The sequence below is a fragment of the Anabrus simplex genome, chromosome 1 (assembly GCF_040414725.1).
Source record: "Anabrus simplex isolate iqAnaSimp1 chromosome 1, ASM4041472v1, whole genome shotgun sequence".
NCBI classification, from domain to species: Eukaryota; Metazoa; Arthropoda; class Insecta; order Orthoptera; family Tettigoniidae; genus Anabrus; species Anabrus simplex.
Genome location: NC_090265.1, coordinates 417,343,122 through 417,355,532, shown reverse-complemented (window position 1 = coordinate 417,355,532; position 12,411 = coordinate 417,343,122). Strand labels below are relative to the sequence as shown.

The 12,411-nt window shown below is 38.1% G+C and overlaps 1 protein-coding gene across 2 annotated transcripts in view; it reads right to left on the bottom strand.

The window, feature by feature from the left end:
- IKKbeta (I-kappaB kinase beta) overlaps positions 1-12,411 on the bottom strand; it is a 198,696-nt gene that overhangs the window by 69,751 nt on the left and 116,534 nt on the right. The gene's annotated exons all lie outside the window — the stretch shown is intronic.

The window sequence follows — 12,411 nt, the reverse complement described above, 5'->3', positions numbered from 1 at the left end:
AGAGATAACGAAAACGAGATTATAAAGTGTAACTGACGGGTGTTAAAAAGGGAAAGAGTGTGGGGCAGGACTGTTCATCAGGAATACTACTGCATGTAACATAGTTTCCGATAAGCATGTAAATGAGCAAATGAGTGGGTAGATTTGACAGTTTGAATAATTAGAACGAGAATTGTGTCTGTGTATGCAGCACTGAGTAACATTGTAGTCAGAGCCAACAGCAAGGTTACGATAGTGCTAACGGACTATTTCAATGCGAGAGTTGGAAAGAACTGAAGGATACTAAACGGTGATTGATAAATGTGGGGAAGATATGGAAGCTAAAAAGGAATGGGAAGCATTTGCTGGACTTCTGTGCTAGTATGGGATTAGCAGTTACGAATACATTCTTCAAGCATATGACTATTCATCGCTACACACAGGAGAGTGTAATTGATAACAGACTATAATTATCCCAACCAACTGTGAAATCAGGAAATCTGTTAAGAATGTGCATTTTTTCCAGGGATTTTTTTTTTTTTTGCTGATACAGACCACTATCTGATTTGGAGTAAACCAAGTATCTCTAAGCCCAGGATAGAAAAAGTGAAATCTGTCTGGAGACCAATAAGTGTAGAAAATCTCCAGGACAGAAGCACAAGGATATGATTAGCAAAAAGTTCCAAACAATGGACAGTAAGTAGGTTCAGGATGCAGAAAGAGAATGGGTGGCATACAGGGATGCTGTAGTAGAAACAGCAAGGGAATGCCTAGAAACAACTGTGTGTAATGATTGAAGAAAGCGAACGTCTTGGTGAAATGATAAAGTGAGAGCAGCTTGTAAATGTAAAAGGAAGGCTTATCAGAAATGGCTCCAAACAAGGACAGATGCAGACAGAGAATTGTACGTAGATGAAAGAAACAGAACAAAACAAATACTGTAGTTGATGAATCCAAGAAGAAGTCGTGGGAAGATTTTGGTAATAACCTGGAAATGCCAGGTCAAGCAGCAGGGAAACCTTTCTGGACAGTAATAAAGAATCTAGGAGAGTGAGGGGGAGAGAGGGAAAAGAATAGTTTTTGGGTAAATCAGGTGAACTCATGACTGTTCCCACGGAATCACTGGACAGATGGAAGGAATATTTTGAAAATCTTCTCAGCGTAAAAGGAAATCCTCCTGGCGATGTCACAAACAACCAAACTCATGGGGAGGACAACAATGATGTTGGTGAAATTAAGTTTGGGGAAGTCGAAAGGATGGTAAATAAACTCCACTGTCATAAGACAGCAGGAATAGATTAAATTACCCTGAAATGGTGAACTATAGTGGGAAGGCAGGAATGGAATGGCTTCAGAGAGTAATAAGTGGAGCTAGGTATTTTAGGTGTTGCAGCTTAATTCTTTTTTGCTATTATGTCCAAAGTAGCTTGTCTTGCATAGAAAACATTAAATGAACACCACAAACTCTATTTTAATTGCACTTTTATGCATCTTTTCTCAATGAAAGCATCTTTTTGCACCTTTTCTTAATGTCATCACTTTTTGCACTTGTTTAATACCTTTTTTGGCTCCTTTGCTGCATTTTGCCTAAAGAAATTAAATAATAAAAACCTAACATTTCTTCTGTAAAACATGGTTCTATGTAGTTCCTCAATCTGCCACTAGGATCATAGGCTCCCATACTGCACTAATCGGGAGCTTAAGTATGAACCTGGCAATTGTTGAACTATTAGCTTGCGCCCTCCATCAGCTTCACATTTGCCGGCCTTGTTAGTATTACGTAGGTGATGGTTCAGAATACGCTTCGACTGTGTGTGGTGTCTGCCCTTTTCCTATGTTGCCATTATTAGTATCAGTAGGAGTAGTATGCTGAAACAGAAAATGAACGCCGAGAAAATATGTGACAGAGCTAAACAGTTTAGTGCAGGTGGTATTCAGAGTGATGGGTCTGTTCTGAAGTGCAATGATTGTGATATGAAAGTGAAAAAATATAAAAATCACCAACGTAGTAATGTTATGCAGCATGTGAAGAATAAGGAATTACAATTAAATAAGGGTGCAGCGCGGCAAACAATTCATTAGCGAGCCAATGATTTCTTCAAATTCAAGAAATATATATACATTTTTTTTTTTTTTTAATTTTTTTTTTACTGAAACAGCAAAGATATTTTGGCACGTGGTATTCCTCTTTCCAAGCTGAACAAGTCTGCGATTGAATCGTGCAAATATAACAATAAGAAATCTTGGTTATTAAGCGATTCCCAAGCTGCGCTGAATGCGATAAATAATAAATATAATCTGAATCCAATAGCTGTGGCTATTAGAACCACAGCTCAACAAAGTCCGCACATCTGTTTTGACTGGATTCACAGTCATTGTGGAATATCTGGAAATGAGAAAGCTGATCTACTGGCGAAAGCAGCGGCTACATCTAATTTGGAAATTTCTTATGACAAAACGTCTCCTAGCTACGCTAAAAAAATCATAAAGAAGCTCGTAATCCATCAATGGAACAACATTTGGACTTCTTCCACTAGAGGCCAAGTTACCTGAGAAATATTTTTCCCTGAGGTTTTCAACCGCCTACAAAGTAACGTGTTGGTGCCAAGCTTTGAAATTACTCAATTTTTGACTGGTCATGGCAAATTTGGTTACTATTTTCATTGATTCAGAATTAATCGTCCTGATGGCTACGTGTGTGTTTGCGGATCCTAACAAACTGTGGATCACCTACTGTTTGAATGTGCTGCATTTGAAAGAAGAAAGCATGACTTGAACTCTCATTCGAATTATTGCAACATTGCATTATCAAAACCCCTGTATCATTTGTTTAAGAAGTCGTGCTGTTACAAATATTTTATTAACTTCATCCACTTCATTTTCCGTCGATTAGATACATGAATTCATTTTTTCATTGTAAAACTGAATATGTATTTTGACTACAACCCTAGTATACTATGTAAAATAGGGTTCCAAACTGCTTTGGATATTCAATAATAATAATAATATGAAAGGTATTTGCAGAAATATAGTTGGAAGTCTGTTCCAGATGAAAGCACATTATGAAAATATCCTCAGCCTCTGCAAAGAAAAATGACAGCAGATCAGGGAAGTAACAGATGAAAATTCAGTATATTTTCTACTTGATGAAACCAGACGCAGCCAAAACAGATATATTCTAAACATTTTAATAGCACCCCTAACTGGACAGCAAGTGAAACCCATGCTGTTGAAAATGCACATTCTGAATTAAACCAACAATGCTAGTGTGATCCGAAGTTTTAATGATGCAATGGCCCAATCATTTAACAAGTTATCGGCATTTGCCAACCTGAGACCTATGTACTGTAATCTAAAAGCATGTGACTTGCACTGCATATGGACTGCATTAGTTTGTAGAAGCACCAGAAGATGGATATTCATATGCAAGTACATTTCTGTCTTGCATTAAGAAGTTACTAAAATGGCACCTCTTAGAAAACAAACGCATGTTGAAAATCCTCTTCTAATTTATCTACCTCGTAAAGGCTGCGGTGTTTCAATGCAAAGCCGAAGAAGGAAAACAAGATGTGAAAAACTTTCAAGGACAAATAGCAATTCTTGAATGTCCATTTACCATTTGAAGACTGTACGAAATTTCCTAAGTGGGCTGTTGTGATTGATCTGAAGGAAGCATTGGAGGGTACTCCAAAGTAGATGCTAGAACAGAGCTTAGTCAAAAATCCTGATGTTAAGTATGTTGAAACAAATAGGCATTTAACACAGATTGCAAACAAAATATGCACCACTTGTGTCTGTTGACGCTGCACATTCCTTTTCTATGTACAAATATTTATTTAGTGACTGGAGAAGCAACCTCACCGAAAATAACATTTAAGATTTCAATGTTATCTGTAACACTTTTCTGGACGTGTGATTTTAATAACATTGTGTTCTGGGACTTGTTTAGGCAGATTATTAATACATGATAACACAAGTGAATTTTGTATCCTTATGTAAAATTAGTTTTGATTATGTTTGTATGAATATTTACATTTAAAATTTCCACCTTTCTTGCACCTTTTTTGACTAAATTAAAGCCCCTTTTTTTGCAGCTTTTAATGAAAATTTTGCACCTAAATTTCCTAGCTCTAGTAATAAGATTACCATGGAGTGTTAATAAGGTACCTTCTGACTGAACGAAAAACTAATTGCACCTATCTATAAGTAAGGGAACAGGAAGGATTCCAGCAACTACAGAGATATCTCATTGATCAGAATACCGGGAAAGGTGTTCACAGGGATTATGAAAGGAAGGTGTGATCAGTGGTTGAGAGTAAGTTGGATGAAAATTAGTGTGGTTTCAGACCACAGAGGTGCTGTCAGTATCAGATTTTCAGTATGCACCACAGAGCTGAAAAATGCTACGAGAGGAATCGACAGTTTGGATCTATGAAACATAAACATGAGTACTGAGGGAAACGTTCACCATACTGAGGGACTATGGGATTAAGGGTAGATTAATAAAATTAATCAAAGGCATTTATGTTGACAATTGGACTGCAGTGAGAACTGATGGTAGAACGAGTTCCTGATTCAAGGTACTTACAGGGGTTAGACAAGGCTGTAATCTCTCAACTTTGTTGTTCATAGTTTACATGGATCATCTGCTGAAAGGTATTAAGTTGCAGGGAAGGATTCAGTTAGGTGAAAATGTTGTAAGCAGTTTGATCTATGCTGACGATTTGGTCTTACTGGTAGATTGTACCGAAAGCCTGCAGTCTAATATTTTGGAACTTGAAAAGAGGTGCAATGAATATGGTATGAAAATCAGCTTTTTCAAGACGATGTCAGTAAATAGGAAACCCAAGAAAATTGAATGACACATTGATGATACAAAGCAGGAACAGGTAGAGAATTTCAAGTATTTAGGATGTATGTTCTCCCAGGATGTTAGTATATTAAGTGAGATGAATGAGGGTGCAGCAGAATTAATGCAATTTCAAGTGAGTGATGACACGTTTAAAAGTGACGATGATAATGAAGTCCTTTGCATTGCCTGACAGGCGGTCTGCTGAGAGGTAAGCTTTCTGAAACTAGTTCAAGCCTTCTGTCCATAGATGGCATAACATGCAGTATACCATCTGAAAGCTGAGATTCCGCTCTCTATCTTGAAGCTGGAACAAACATCATAGATTGAATCATGCAGCAGGCAATTTCTCTCCAAGCAGAGTGAATACCCGTTTGATAATCAGCAGAAATGGCTGACCCTAGTAAACACTGTAGTACAAGGAATAAAATCGAACATATATTATGGGATAGTCAGAGTGAACTGGGCAGTGGTGTAGTTTTAGAAAATTGAAAAGTTCTATTTACTAGCAGTGAAAATTATAAAAGCATAACAAAAAATTTCAAGTGAGTGATAACGCGTTTAAAAGTGACGATGATAATAAAGTCCATCCTGCCTACAAAAAGACAAAGGAAGGTGGCTGGGAATGGAAGAAAACAGGTGATAAACCATCCAAATATGATTTTATATGAAATTCTGGAATGAAACCGATCATAAACAGGACCCTCCCTCCAGATCCTTCTCCTCTACACATTTAATTAGGTTATACAAGTAAATGTGCTTCTGGGGAAATTCCATGTAAGATTTGCATAATTTTAACTGCCTTATATTGTTATTAAGTTTGCGCAGCAGATAATAAAATTACCAAAAGAGATTCACAACTCTGTATGGGATGAGATAGCAACTGAAAGAAACAGTTTTGCCACTCAGTTATTCATGGAAAAAAATCCCAACTCACCCTGTACGAGTTCACTGAGAACATTTCATTAGACTTATAACTAGGGCCCGGATTTTTAGATGGCATAAACCTTCACTTTAGGTTTTTTGTATTCTTAAAATAGGTTATTTTAGGTTTTGCCTCCAGGCAGCAATACCTTTCTGTTTTCGTAGTTCAGCAAAATTTATTTATGTACCAGTACTTATTTCACAAATGTTTACATTGTCATATTCATATTCATAAAAATACACAGAGAATACACTTTACTGTTTCCTTTGTAAGTTATATTTTGGCACTGCAGTAAATAACAACGTACATACCCAAATTATCTGGCGTAAATGATTTCCTGTTGTCACGTAACACATTCTCATATGACGAAAAAGTTCTTTCAACAGAACACGACGTCATTGGAGCGTAGTACATAGATGCTAATGCATTAGGTTGTAGGGGTAATTTTCCTGAATACTTTTCTCCCTGTAATGCTGAATTGATGACTTTCATATCTTCAAAACCAGGATTGCGTTGAATCTTCTGCAGCTTCAAAGAACATGCCACTCAAAATGGCCCAGGTATTTCTCTTCTGGAAACAATGCCAATGATATCCAGGGAATCTTTGAGTGGCAAGGTTGCACCTTCCAACTGGAGAATAGCTTCTGGTCATCGACGACATTTTTAGTTCCTACAAGGTGCTCAGCATAGTAAATAGCAGCAGACAGCCAAGTTCCCCAGCGGATAAGTAACGGCTCAGGTGGAAAAGGTGTTGTTGGTAGTTTCTCTTTGAACAACTGTATACGTGTTGGGGCTTTTAAGAAAACTTTCTTGACTGAAGAAACCATGCTGTTCAAGTCACTGAAGTTGCTTCTAATCTCCTCCGCAAGGCGGTGGGCCAAGCACGTAACGTGTAGCATGCTCGGGTAGAAGGACTGTAGAACCTGCCCTGCCTTCAACATGTAGGCAGCACTGTGTCACTAACAAAAGCAATTTACTATCTTGATTCTCTGCTGGCCACAATATGCGTAATGCATCCCTCAAGCGCAGGCTATTGTGCTGTTGTTAGTTTGTTCTATTTATTTACAAAGAATTCAATGAGGGTTACCTGGTTCATTTTGATCCACCTTACCTACTACCACATTCACAATGAAGCGACCACAACTGTCAGATCTTTCATCGACAGAACACCAAATATAGTGATCGCCTATACCTTCTCTTATTTCATCTAATGTCTTCTGGTAAACAGGATGCACATAATTTTTCCTTCAAGTGGATTCATTAGGGATACTGCGGCCGCTGATGTCTCCTAAGAATGTTTTCATGGTCAGGTTACTTAGCACGTTCCATGGGATGTTCGCAGACACCAACGCCTGACATAGGCAAAAGTTAAAGTTGCCAACTGTGGAAGAAATAAAAGTTTGCTTACTGTTGCTGCTGGACTTATTTCTCCTCGCTACGCTAACCATGTGAGCAGCTGCAGATTTATGCTGCTCAAGATGGGATTTCTGCTCACATTTAACCTGAAATGAAGAATCCAAATCCTAAATAATCTTCAGTAAGCGAGCTAGGGTATTGCAATGCAGGTTTTAGATCAGTTATGGAAAACTTACTTCCTTGGAGCACGCCTGACACAAGACTACTCGACCATCTGTAGTGTAGTGTCCATCTGTAGCTATCCATTTTCTCAAGTGCAATTCAGGCATTGTTTCGCTATACAACAATTACAGTTAGAAAATACTGCAGGAACCTGTCACCACACACTCTGCCGGCTGTACTCTCTATGGACGACTGGAGACGAAACTGTTTACGTTCCTCCTGACCTTCTATCCGATGCATCAAGGACCCACCAGATGTCACGTGTAGTGAGAAGCATGGGATGTGCTGCATTTAACGGTAGTAACATGAACTCTCTGTCCTACTGCTTGTAATCGCAGTAGAAATAATTTCACAATGCAGGGAAAATAACATTCTTTATTTGAAGAAGGTAAAAAAATGCAATTAGGTTATTTTAGGTGTTAACCCCTCATTTAGGTTTTTATAGGTGCAATGAAATTCACATATTCTGCTCCAGGAAGAGTGAAACGAACAAATGTATTGAAATTTGTGAATTAAATAGCGAGGAAAAAAATAGGTTAAAACCTAAAAATCTGGGCCCTACTTATAACTCTAAACCATGCCGTGACTGTGTTGAAAGCAAGACAAGCAAGAAAAGTGTAATGAGATAATATGACTCTGAAAGTATCTGGTGCCTTTGCATTTCCCGGAGTGTTTTAGGGTGTTTCACAGCATTACAACTTACAAAAATTCTTCTTCTGGGTGCTGCACTTCATCACATCAAACAAGGGTATGATTAAAATTCAGTATGTTGCGGATTACATGTATAAATCTTAGTACCGTAAAACTGTATCTTACGCATGAAAAAATGGTATACATGCGCATGCTGAGTACATTAAAATTAGTATGCCAATGGGTTAAAGACTGAGTACTGCTTGGAACAATAATCATTCCAACTGCTGGAAGGCGTACGACTGCCTGGAGGCTGAGGAATTCATGCACCTTTGTCTGCCAGGTAGGTTTCTCGTCTCCACAACCAGGAACAAAAAACTTCACGCCAGGAAGTTTGTCAGAGACTCCTGCGTTGCTATGAGGAGAGGATTTCTTGCATCGTATTGTGACTTGTGATGAAAACTTGGGTGCATCATTACACCCCAGAGTCAAAGCAAGCAAGCATGGAGCAGCAGCAAAGAGACAAAGCAGGTCCGGTCAAGGCCAAAACACGCCCATCTGCTGGAAAAGTGCTTGCAACCATTTTCTGGGACTTTGCGGGCATTTTGCTGGTGGATTTTCTTCACGAACGAAGGACAAGTAATGCAGCCTATTACTGTCGCCTTTTGGATGAAGCAAAAGCTGCATACCGCAATAAGTGACGCCGGCAACTGATCCGAAATGCCATTCTTCTCAATGACCATGCAAGGCCGCATACTGCCGGTTTAAAGTGGGAAAAACTGGAAGAAATTCACTGGACACCTCTGGAACACCCTCTGTACAGTCCAGATTTATTGCCCTGCGACTACCATTTACTGTATTTGGACCACTCAAACAAGACCTAGGAGGACAGTGGTTTGATGATGATGCAAGTGTAGTAGAGTTAGTGCGCAACTGGCTCCGCACACATCCCTCTTTTTTTCTATCAAGACGGCACCAAGAACATACCAATCCGATGGAGAAAATGTGTATCGAATGCAGGATACTATGTAGAAAAGTGATCTCATTGTGTGTATTTTTTTGGTTGATGCACTAAATTTAAAAAAATATTTTTTGAAAGAAAATCCTTCTTACGTTAGGCCCAGCGAGCCAGTAAGGAAATAATTGTTTGATTGCTTTCAATGTACGGACAAGACTCGGACCGAACATACAAGATAAAAACTACACTTCTGGCACTTCAGGAACTAACGATGACCTTAAGAAGGCTGATACTTATCCTGGAAATGCAAGAAGATATACTGATCAAAGACATAATAATCAGAATATACCTTACCAAGAAACCAAACTGAGAGTAGGAACCCTGAATATAATTACACTGACCCACAAGTGTGAAGAGATAATCGACCTGATGGAAAGGAGGAAGATACATATATTAGGAATATTAGGAATGAGTGAGAAGGGGATGAAAACTAAGAAATTGAGGGAAGATTACAAGCTATACTGGCATGGTAACAAGAAGGAAACAAAGAATGGAGTTGGATTTGTGCTACATAAAGATATCGAAGCCATAGCAGATATCACATATATAAATGAAAGAATGATCAAAGTCAGAGTAAAACTTGGCAGTAACAGTCTCACAATTATCCAAGTATATGCCCCACAGGCAGGAAGTAATGATGACGAAAAGCAAGAGTTCCTTGAAAATTTGGAGGACCCTGTACAAGAGGATAATATTATGATAATAGGGGATCTAAATGCCCAAGTTGGAGTAGATAGAACAAGCTATGAAGAGGTAATGGGGCCTTCTGGATATGGGGGAAGGAATGCTGAAGGCGAGAATGTCCTAGATTTATGTGCCAGAAATAACAAATAAAAAACACCTTCAAGAAACAAGACAGCCATAAAATAACCAGATACAGCTGGGATGGAAGATCTAAAACAGTCAATGATTATGTAATAACAGATAGGAAAAGTGGAGAAGGCGTGAGAGATGTAAAAGTTATTACCAGTGAATGTTTAGACAGTGATCACAGGCTACTAATAGCTGACCTGAACTATAAGGTTGTGCGAACACCAAGTATACAGAAAATACCAAGAATAAAAGATTGGAAATTGAAAGATGAGGCAAATAAGAAAGCTTTTTGAGCGCTAGTAATGGAATAGGTACCGAAGAATGAAACACAAAGTGCACAGGAGAATGGAATCTATTCAAAACAACACTAGTAAGTTGTGCAGCAGAAGTATGTGGCAAAACAAGAGGAGGAAGAAAGAAGAAAGAGACCAGTTGGTGGAGTGAAAAAGTAAGAGAAGCTATTAAAGACCAAAATATGGCAAAGAAACAAACATGTTGAGAAGCAAAATCAAATGCAGGGTGTCTTACCACAAGATAACCAAAAATTAGCCGACCTCAAACAAATATATAGAGATACGAAATTATTAGTGAAGAGAATTGTGAAGGAACAGAAGGATAAGAGTTGGGAGAAGTTCACAGAAAAACTAGAGGAGGACTCAAAAGGAAATCAAAAGATGTTTTATGGAATATTGAAGAGTGGGAGATCAGACAAAGAGGATATTAAAACAATTGAAACAGAGGATGGAATCCTAATCCAGAATATAGAAAACATCAGAGAAGAAATGGGAAACTATTTCAACAAGTTGTTAAATGGCAGTGAAGAAGAGGAGCACAAAAACTATGAACCTATCAAACAGGGAGAAGAAGAAAGACCAATTACGTGGTCAGAAACAGAAAATGCCCTGAAGCTTATGAAAGGAGGAAAATCACCGGGAATAGATGGATTATCTGCAGATATAATCATAGCAGCAGGCATACAAGGTCTTCAGTGGCTACATAGAACACTAGGAGTAATCTGGAGAGAAAATAAGATACCAGATGAATGGAAAAAAGGATTGATCATACCAGTATTCAAGAAAGGAAGCAGAAGGAAGTGTACAAACTAAAGAGGAATTACCCTGCTACCACACTGCCTCAAGATATTAGAATAGATCATACCGTAGAGATTAAGAACAAGGATACAACATCAGTTTGAAGAAGAACAACATGGCTTCAGAGGCAACACAGGAACAATAGACCTAATTTTTGCCGTTAGACAACTAATGGAAAAGTACTGGATAAAAGGGAAAGATCTAATAATAGTGTTCCTAGGTATAGAAAAAGCCTATGACAGTGTTCCAAGGAGCAAAATATGGCATTGTCGCATAAACTAGGGACTCCAAATTCTCTAATTCGTAAGATTCAATTGCTATATGAAAACTGTGAAAGTAGTGTGCAAATGGGGAATGGTAGATCTGAATGGTTCCAAACAAAGAGAGGTGTACAAGGCAGTGCACTATCTCCACTACTTCTCCTTGCACTCATGGATGTAATCATGAAGGAAATTAAAGATGCAGAACCTGGAGATTTGAATGCATTTGCAGATGAAGTTGCCATTTGGGGAGAAATGGAGTAAGAAGTCTTAAGGAAATTAGATTGCTGGGTCAACAATTTAAAGAAAACAAGTTAATTGTGAGTAAGAAGAAAACAGTAGCAATGAAACTGAGTAGAACACCCAGCCAATGTGACCTCAAACTTCATGGAGAGAGAGAGAACTGAATGTGTAGAAAGCTTCAGTTATCTTGCAACTATTGTATCGAACCAGGGGAGTGCTAAATTGGAAATCCAGAACAGAGTGACAAAAGGTTCCACGTTCTTCTGCCAAGTACGAAATCCAGTGTGGGACAAAGAAGTTCCCGTAAAAGCCAAACAAATAATGTTCAAATCTTACCTCTTGCCAATCATGACATATGGGTTGGAGATCTGTGTATTACTGAAAAGAGACATCAGCAAACTGCAAGCATGTGAAATGAAATTTTTATGATCTGCTATGCAAAAAACAAGAGAAAACAATTTTAATGAGTGCATCAGAAATGACATGCAAGTGACCTGTACAATGGAAGAAAGACTACGCATTGCACAGTTGAAATGGTTTGGGCATGTACAAAGGATGGAAGAAACTAGAACCCCTAGACAATACTTGGAAATGGCAGTATGTATTTATTGTACTGTAGTATTTACAGTTTTCAATATTAACAAAGCTACACAATTACAAAGGAAGACCTTTCTTTAAATTTCCCTTCTTGAAACTACAGTGCCAGGATTGATGATGGAGATTATTTGTATATGAACAGTGTAGGAGATTTAGGAGCAATGGTTAATTCAAAATCACCTAATTCAAACCAATTTTTGAGTTTCTTACAAAATTGTACAAAAACTATTTTAATCCTCCTAGTCAATACTATATATTTTTTACGTTCAATTAAGATGAAAGTTCACACATAAATAGACATGTTTTGACCCGGCCTTGGGTCATCATCCTCGATGTATTAAAAACATAGGAGAGACACAAAATGATTTGTCCGGTAAAAAGTTGTTTAGAAAGCATGATGAAAATTTAAAAAGCTGTAAAATGTTGAT